The sequence below is a fragment of the Pocillopora damicornis genome, chromosome 5, assembly GCF_964200805.1.
Source record: "Pocillopora damicornis chromosome 5, jaPocDami1.2, whole genome shotgun sequence".
NCBI lineage: Eukaryota > Metazoa > Cnidaria > Anthozoa > Scleractinia > Pocilloporidae > Pocillopora > Pocillopora damicornis.
This window is the reverse complement of record NC_142674.1, coordinates 20,216,159-20,224,748: the sequence shown is the minus strand read 5'-3', so window position 1 is coordinate 20,224,748 and position 8,590 is coordinate 20,216,159.

Sequence of the window (8,590 nt, the reverse complement as noted above, 5' to 3'; positions counted from 1 at the left end):
GGGGAAGTTGCACATATGCAAATCGACTGTCGTTGACGAAAAGTCAGGCAATACAGCACTTTTTTTCCAGCATTTATCGTTTCAAAGTAATCACGTTATTCATCAACAAGAGCTTAATACTCTAAAACATCGAAGAGAACATACAGTGAAAAACAAGGTAAAATTGAGGAGGAAAATGATATATTTTTACTCTGTATTATTAAAATATACAACGCAAGCTCATAGTTATAAGAACCAGATGTTTCTAAGACTAAAATACATGCCAGCCTAAATGCGGATTAATTTAAGAAAAACATTTTCTCCAGTAACTAAAAAACGGCCTCAAAATAATCAATGCAATATGTGGCCTTATCAACACTACTTCTCTAAAACAGGCGACTTATCTTTGTTTCATTGGAAGCTTTGTAACTGAACAGCAGTTTAGATAAAAATTCATGTCACGAATAGATTCTGAACCGGAAGTCCTCAGGATCTAGGAAAGTTTTAAGTATATGCATCAGCTAATGTTTTTCTTGCGTCGGAACTACTCTGTTGTTAAATCACGACGCCTTTTGAAGAGAAGCCTTCCACATCATTGCTTTATATCTCTTTTGAAGAAAACGTAAACTTAACGGTTTATTCCGTAGATTATAACTTGTTGAGTTATTTTCCAATAAAAATCGTTTCCATATTTATAACCAGTTAAAAATAATAAACTACAACGCAAGAATATTCCGTAACACAATAGAAACACACACGTTACCAAAACCTCCCATTTTACAGCTGATTTGTTCTGTGTTTGAACTTTAACGATCCGATGATTAAAATTCAATTGCCTGGCTACAGTGCGATCTCTAGAGTTCAGATTGTAAACAACAAGAAACATGGATGTAAGAAAAAATATTAGCATCAAGCACAAAATTTTTTCGAAAAGCAAATTCAAGTAGCTGACGATGGTCATCGCATGTTAGAATGAACTGAGTCTAACTGACAATAAAGAAAAAGTAAGAGTAAAAAGAAAAGGAATTCACCAAGATGTAAAAACCATTTGAATGACACGGCGGCGCTTCATCAATGTCAAGTGTTTCAAAGGTTTCCCACGGCAATTTATCCATTTACAACCATCCTGAGGATGCAGAGGAACCAGCCGAGGATCCAAAACCACAATTTCTTTGAATTTCTAGTTTAAGAAAAGCAAGAACGTTTTAGGCAAAAAGAATTGTTTATATAAGGGTTCTATAAAACCATCTCGTTCCCATCAACTCCTAAAATTTACTTAGGACAGTGGATAATGTTTAGTTAAGTCGCATTCAAGGCTGCAAACATTTCAATCGGTAACTTGATCGGAAATTTCACTCTCTATCTGCGTGTAATAATATACATGAAAAAATTACGCGCGTCTGATTGGCAGAAACGAGTCCGCTTTTCATGTAAAACGAGTGCAAAGTTGTAACACGAATGCAATATTGTTGTCTTTGAAAAATTTACTTGTGCTTACTAACACCAAATTGCACTCGAAATCATGTTGTTATTTATACTTAAAATATACACGAAAAGTTTACGCGCTTCTGATTGGCTGAAACCGAGTGCATTAGTCATGTAACATTGGTGCAAAGCTGGAACATGAATACAAATTACAAATAGCGGGCACGCTGTCAAAATTTCGTTTGCCTTGCCTTTGAGAGATGCCTTTTTCATGTATATTATTACTAAGTAACAACATGATTTCTCGTGCAAAGGCTTACCTGATAAATTTTCAAAGACTACAAATTGCACTCGCAATTTGCTACGGACACGTGAAATATTTGGTCTTTGATGAATTTACTCGATTTTTAACACCAATTTGACTCGAAACCATGTCAGTACTACTTTGTGCTGTTACCTACAGGTTGTTCCGTGTCACTTGAGGCTAAGAGCTCGTTTCCATATTCGTTATAAACGTCATGCAAGACGTGTGGGTTAAGTGCACCACTATTCAAAGAAAAGTTGTGTGTTAAGAACATGAGCAAAACCTGTCACGAAAACTTTTCACGAAAACTTTATTGTGAACTTTCCTGAAAGCGCTCGCCTTTCTCCGTAAGAGCGGTCCGGTCGATTTCGCTTGAGAAACGGTTTTCGTTCATTTCTTGTGTGTTCCAAATTTCAAGACAGCTATGTACTTATATGAAAACCAAAGTCCGCCCGATCGGATCTCTTTATTTTCCCGACGTCACTTTGAAGGATAATTTAGGAAACAAAACAAACAAATCTGAGAAACTAAGCTCAAAAGAGATAGCACTGCCGTGTAGATCATGTCTATCTAAACCCATCGAGACGACCTTCAGAAACACCTGGTTTCAAACAATTGGGAAGACTGAAATAAACCCCTCTCGGTTCGGCTCGGTGAGTAGATAGGTTGAGGGGAGGGGTGAGGCGAAAAAAGCGTTATATGACAAAACTTGAGACAAAAATCAAAGGTGCGCATGATCATCTCTGACCCCATATCTTTTCCTAAAAGGAATTTTCTCTCTTTCATTCATAAAAATAACACTGCTCCAAGTCGCCAGTTATTAATAGTCTGAGGGTCGTCTACCATATCTTTGCGAAGTTGAGATTCTAGCCCTGCAAATACAGCCCTGTTTTATGTGGTTATTACGTAGCTCAAAGCACCACATAATAAATAACCAGGGCTGTAGCCAGACTTCAGAACAAGACAAGGAAGGTTTGGAGCGCCGAAGGCACGAGCCGCTAGGGGAGTCTGGGGGCATGCCCCCCGAGAAAATTTCGAAATCTAGAGGCTCAGAAATGCTCTCTTAACCGATCCATTTTTTTTTCTAAGGATTATTTTCTCAATTAAACGTTTCTTAAAAAAAAACAAAAATTAAAAAAAAAGCCAAAATCAAGACGAGGCAATCGCCTCGTCTTGCCTCATGCAAGCTATGGTCCTGATAACACAAGTCATAAGAATATATTGTTTGTGACGTCGAGGTCCAGTGGTGAGGAATTCATTCTGCATTGTAGAAGTTGTTAAAGCTGATTCTTAGTAGAAAGTCGGCCAAGTGCGATTGATAACCTCTGCGAACAAGTTTACCAACAACTGAAAAAAAATTAGAAAAACATAAGTGTCAATTTAATTCAAGCGGTTTTTCAGGATATACTGTTCTCCTTTTTTAAAAAACTGAACGGACTGCTCTACCAGTTTTAAGATTTATTTTTCCTCTTCTGCTTAAATTAAGGAGAACACCTTTATTGAGAGAGCACATAACGCCGGATACACCTTTTTTGTGCAGTAGTACGAACCCATCGCTGACTCGTAGATGACCAAAAGACTAAAAAAAATGTAAAGATTTATTCTATCGGAGTGCTTTTCTCTAACGTGTTATGAAATCAACTCAAAAAACATCACAACGTCCAATCAGAGACAAGGAAGCTATCACAAGGAGCCAATGAGAATTCAGACAAAAAAGAAGGAGATTGCCTGAGGCGCGGGAAAACGTGAACGGACTGAGCGCAAAAAAAAAAAAAACAACAACAGCAACAACAAAACCAGTTCTTAGCTCCGCAACTGACGATATTCAACAGACCCCTGTTACACCTAACACATTCTCCTGTCCCAAGTATTGTGAACGAAGAATTCCTTGCGAAAAATGTCATTTCCCGAAACATCTCACCTGTGGAGAGAAAGGTAGAGTTTCTTTGAACACGTTATGAGTATTAGGCATGATGTCATGTGCGAGATGAGTCACGTTCCCTGCACTGGGGTTATGTTGCCATGGGGACGCCGAAAGCTGCGCACGCAGTTTGAGTATAAGCGTGCCAAGGTCTCTTATGATGGTCATTACGGGCGCTGCCTTTCGACTAAGCAGGAAACGGAAAATGGCTTTTCGGAGGTACTCCGTGTGTTGGTTGTGTAACTCGTCCAGGCTTTTTTCCTGGATAAGTAAAATCAAGAATTGCTGTGAACAGCGGTGAACGTTCTAAGCTATGCAATCTCTTTCCTAAAAAAAAAAAAAAAAAAAAAAAAAAAAGAAAAGAAAAAAGAAAGGCGATCAACCTCTGGATACTTAACACTAAAATGGAGAAAGTTATGCGAGCACACTATCATTGTTATCGCTTCAGCGCGGGCTTTTCTTTGTCCGCCGGGAAGTAAAAGGCCTTATGCAACGCGAGCCAGCCAGAGGTCAGGAAGGAGTCTGGCACTGGTAACCTTATTATTAGTACCAGGCCCAAGGCAAACTTCTCCCCAACTCTTCTCAAATCTTACGGCGGCAAGGGGGTTACCGAGCAAATAAAGGCAAAATCGGGGCTTTAGGGTTAATACGGTAACCATTTATGTCATGGCGAAAAAATAACCTCATAATGTTAGAAATTATTTGATAATATTTTGACACCATTTTCAAAGTAACACGACAAAAGTGTGTTTGTGTCGATACATTATAGAATATTTGTTTAAAGTTATCAAAACCATCTTCCCTAATTCTAAAACTCTGAGCACGATGGACTGTGTATATTGTTGAAATAAGTTTAAAAATAAAAATAGGAACTAAATTAGTAAATAAGCGATCAATACAACAACAATGAACGAACAAATTTCTCGCTGCCGCCTCAGGAGTTACTTGGTTACATGAAAACTGTCATGGCGGCTACGAATGGGATGGAGTTTGCCTTACAGTGTACATGCTGTACTGTCTAATTACTGCCCCCTTCGACTTGTCACTCTGTAATTTAATTGTATTTCAATCCAATATGTATTAATACATGAGTTATTTACCTTGGGAAAAGTCGGGACAGAGTGTCGTTCATCAATTGGCCGCAAACTGGCTGAAAAAGACGCTGAATTTCTTTTTTTAGTTCGTAAGCTCTTTCCATGTGCAAGACTAATAGCTAATTCATAAATTTTAATTTTTTAAATGATTTGTAATTCAAATGAGGTTTCCGACTTTGAACGACGGTCTGAATACCAACGACGAGCTTTTCGATTAGTTTTGTGCAATCGTAAGCAATAATTGGCTATTTTTTAAGGCTTAGTAGACTCTAATGAAGAGGTAAAATACCGCTGCAACCGTAGCAATACCGCAACTATTGCTTGTAGATAACTCTTCAGTTATTAAAATCGTTGTCCAGATTCAAATTAGACTCGGAAACAGCGCACGAACAATAGCCTTGCGGAGAGCCACTGCTAAATTCCAAATTAGCTCACTTACTTCTGTTTATTTTATTACCTATCAGCTCGCTCAAACTCCCTGGAATCGCGATGATTTTTTTTCGATTCCCTTGCAATTTCGCGATAGCGGTTTCTCCTTTATTTCAAACTACACCTGTCCCGACGAAGAAAATTACGGTCGAAGGAATGAGTGTTTTTTTTTTCCAATTTTCGATAAAGGGTGAAAGGGAAAAAGAGAAGGAGGGGAAATTAAAGGAGAAAGGAACGTGCAGTCGAGCATCAACTAACAACCTCGCGCTCATCCTCATGAGGGTCATTTCTTTCGGGGTACCAGCGGACGACCTGTACGTATTTCAACCTCTAAAGAGAATATCAATTGTTGACTTACTCTCTTGACTTCACTATAATTAAACTTGGCTCCATGAGACTGGTCTCATTTATCTCCTGTGGGGGGAGGAAGAGAAGGTTGGACGATACAGATGCTACAGTGGTCATAAGCGATGCAACAAACATGAAGATTGCCGTGCCAAAGGCTGCCTTGCAAAATCTTCGTTCATAGATCAATAATAAAAACGAGGCAAGAAAATGCTTTAGGTCAAGTTTTGAAAGGGATTGTTGAGGGTCGAAAGTCCCCGAAGCACGACCTCTATCGAGGAACTGACGGATACTATGTCAACGAAATGTTGATCACAGCTCCCTGTCAACGTTAAGATTCTAATCATATTTTGTACGGTATCGTCGGATTGAACTACGCGTGGATTAAGCGATCTGTTACAGAACTGGACACATCTATTGACAAGGAATATGATATGTTTTGCTCTTTTTATTTTATTATGCAAGATAAGCTCATAATTTTAAGAACCAAATATTTCTTACATCAAAATACAAGTCAGCTTTAATGGTTTAAAGAAAAAAACATTACTCCAAAGTAAATTTTGCTGCAATTTAAAGTCAAGTATTTCAAAGGTTTCAAAGCGTGGAGAGCATTCGGTTGTAAGGTTAAAGAAAAAGCGTGGAGGAAGAGCGATCATCCGAACACAAAAATCAGCCACCGCTTAAGAAACGACAAATGTGTTGGTTTTGGTGCGAAGCTGACGTTTACTGCAGACGAGGAAGATAACAAATCCATTTACAATCATGATGATGATGCAGAAGAACCAGCCGAGAAACCCAAAACACGGTTTCCATTGAATTTCTTTTTAATGGTTGTTTTTAACTACTCTGTTGTTCTTGCGTCGGAACTATTCTGTTGTTTATTAACGACGCCTTTTGAAGAGAAGCCTTTTGCATTCTTGCTTAAATCTCTTTTGAAGAAAGCGTAAACTATTGGGTTTATTCCAGAGTTAATAACTTGTAGAGGAATTTTGTAACGAAAATCGTCACACGATTGAACGATTAAAAATAACAAACTACAATGCATCATTATTCCATAACACGATAGAAACACACACGTTATCAAAGCCACCCATTTTACTGCTGACGTGTTTTGAGTTTTAGCTCTAGTGACCACTTGATTAAACCGCAATTGCTTAGCTAAATTGCGATCTCTAGAGTTCAGATTGTAAAAAACAAGAAACATGGATGCAAGAAAAAAGATTAGAATAACGCACAAGATTATCTCGAAAAGCAAACACAAGTAGCCGAGCATAGCCATGGATTGCAATGAGTCTAGTCGACACTAAAATAAAAATGAAAAGAAAAGGAATTCCCCAAGATGTTAGAACCATTTGAATGACTCGACGGCGCGTCATAAAATTTAAGGATTTCAAAGGTTTCACCACAGCAACATAACGTTCCAGTACTAAACTAACCAAGTTTGTTCCAGAGGCGTAAAAAGTGAACACCCTTACAAACATCATAATTAATCCCTCTTTTGAGCTTGGATGGCATTTGGTTGTAAGTCTGCAGAAAAAGCGTGAAGGAATAGCCGTCATTCCGACACCAAAATCAGCCACTGCTAAAGACACGATGAATGTGTTGGTTTTGGTGCGAAGCTGATGTTTACTGCAGACGAGGAGGATGACAAATCCATTTACAACCATCGTGAGAATGCTAAGGAACCAGCCGAGAACCCAAAACCACGTTTCCATTGAATTTCTTTTAAATGGCTGTCTAGGACTTTTCAATTTCTTTCTTCGGTCAAGCCAAGAGTGTTTTGAAAGATTTTAGTTTTAAAAACTGTTTTTATATTTAGTTCTTAATCAACCATCTGGCCCCATTTAGCCTGCGTAAAAGTTAATTAGGCCGATATCTATTGTTTATTTATGTCATATTTAAGAGGCTGTCTCTCTTATTTCCACCCTGTCAATTTTGCGTCAAAAATAATTTTGCCTGAAACTCTGTCAACAGAAAGACTTTACCTAGGAAAGAACTTAATTAGATTTGGTTTGATTCGAAATAATTTTCTGACTGCATTAGGGGCCATAATTTTTTTCCAGTCCGTTGGGACCGTCGCAACGTCTCGAAAATTAAAAAAATAGGCATATTTTGTAACATTGTAAAATATTTGATTCGCATAGTTAAGCCACAGAATTTATATCAGATTGCTTAAAAACCTTTCTAGTTTGCCAAGAAAGTTAGAATTTGCCCTCTCAATATATTTGAAAAGGCGAATTTTAGCATATTCTGACCACTAGAAATCGCCATCGGCCGATGGCCGTAAATAACCTTGATTTAGACGTTAAGTTTTGGGATTTGGGACCTGGTTGACGATTGTATCCTACACAGCCGTTAAGTTTAGACCTTTATAGGCAAAAATATGCAAAAACCCCTGTACGTTTTCGATTTTTCAAAAGTTATGACCGTTTGAATCAGCACACGTACGAGCATTCGCGATTTTTTCGCCTACACCAAAATCGAACCATTGGAGCAGATTTCGTCATAAATACAGCTTACCCGCTTTGCAGTCCGGCTTCATGGTTCACTTAAGAATTTTTCTAATAACCAAATTGGTGAAATCCATGATAACTTCAACAAATAGCTAGGTATTGCCTTCGAAAAGTAGGCGGCACCATCGTGATTCGTGGTATCAAAGCAAATGTCGGAATTGGCCACATTTCGCGGTGAATCACCCATTTAACATCGCTGCAGAGCTGAATTTTTTTCCAAAATCAGAATATAAACTCTCTATGTCTGGAAGCTGAGGAAAAATGAAGGTTTTAGGCTTCTGAAGTGAAGAAATAATCGCTTAAATTTAGATCCAGTTCGATGTTATACTGTTCTCACAAAGGTCCGCACAAAAGAGAAGACCGCTGATAGCTTGTGCCGTACGTTGTGCCGGATGGTTTTGTTTTGTATCCCAATGTAATATTTGAGGAGAAAAATTTTGGATGAAAAGAATAAATGCTTTTACCTGGAGTTTGATATCATATAATTAATAAATCAATTTCAAATATTCTGAGTTTGCTTCTCTCGGTTCCGCGTCGATTGTGTCTACAGAACAGCAACCTGTCAATAGCCGGAGAAATC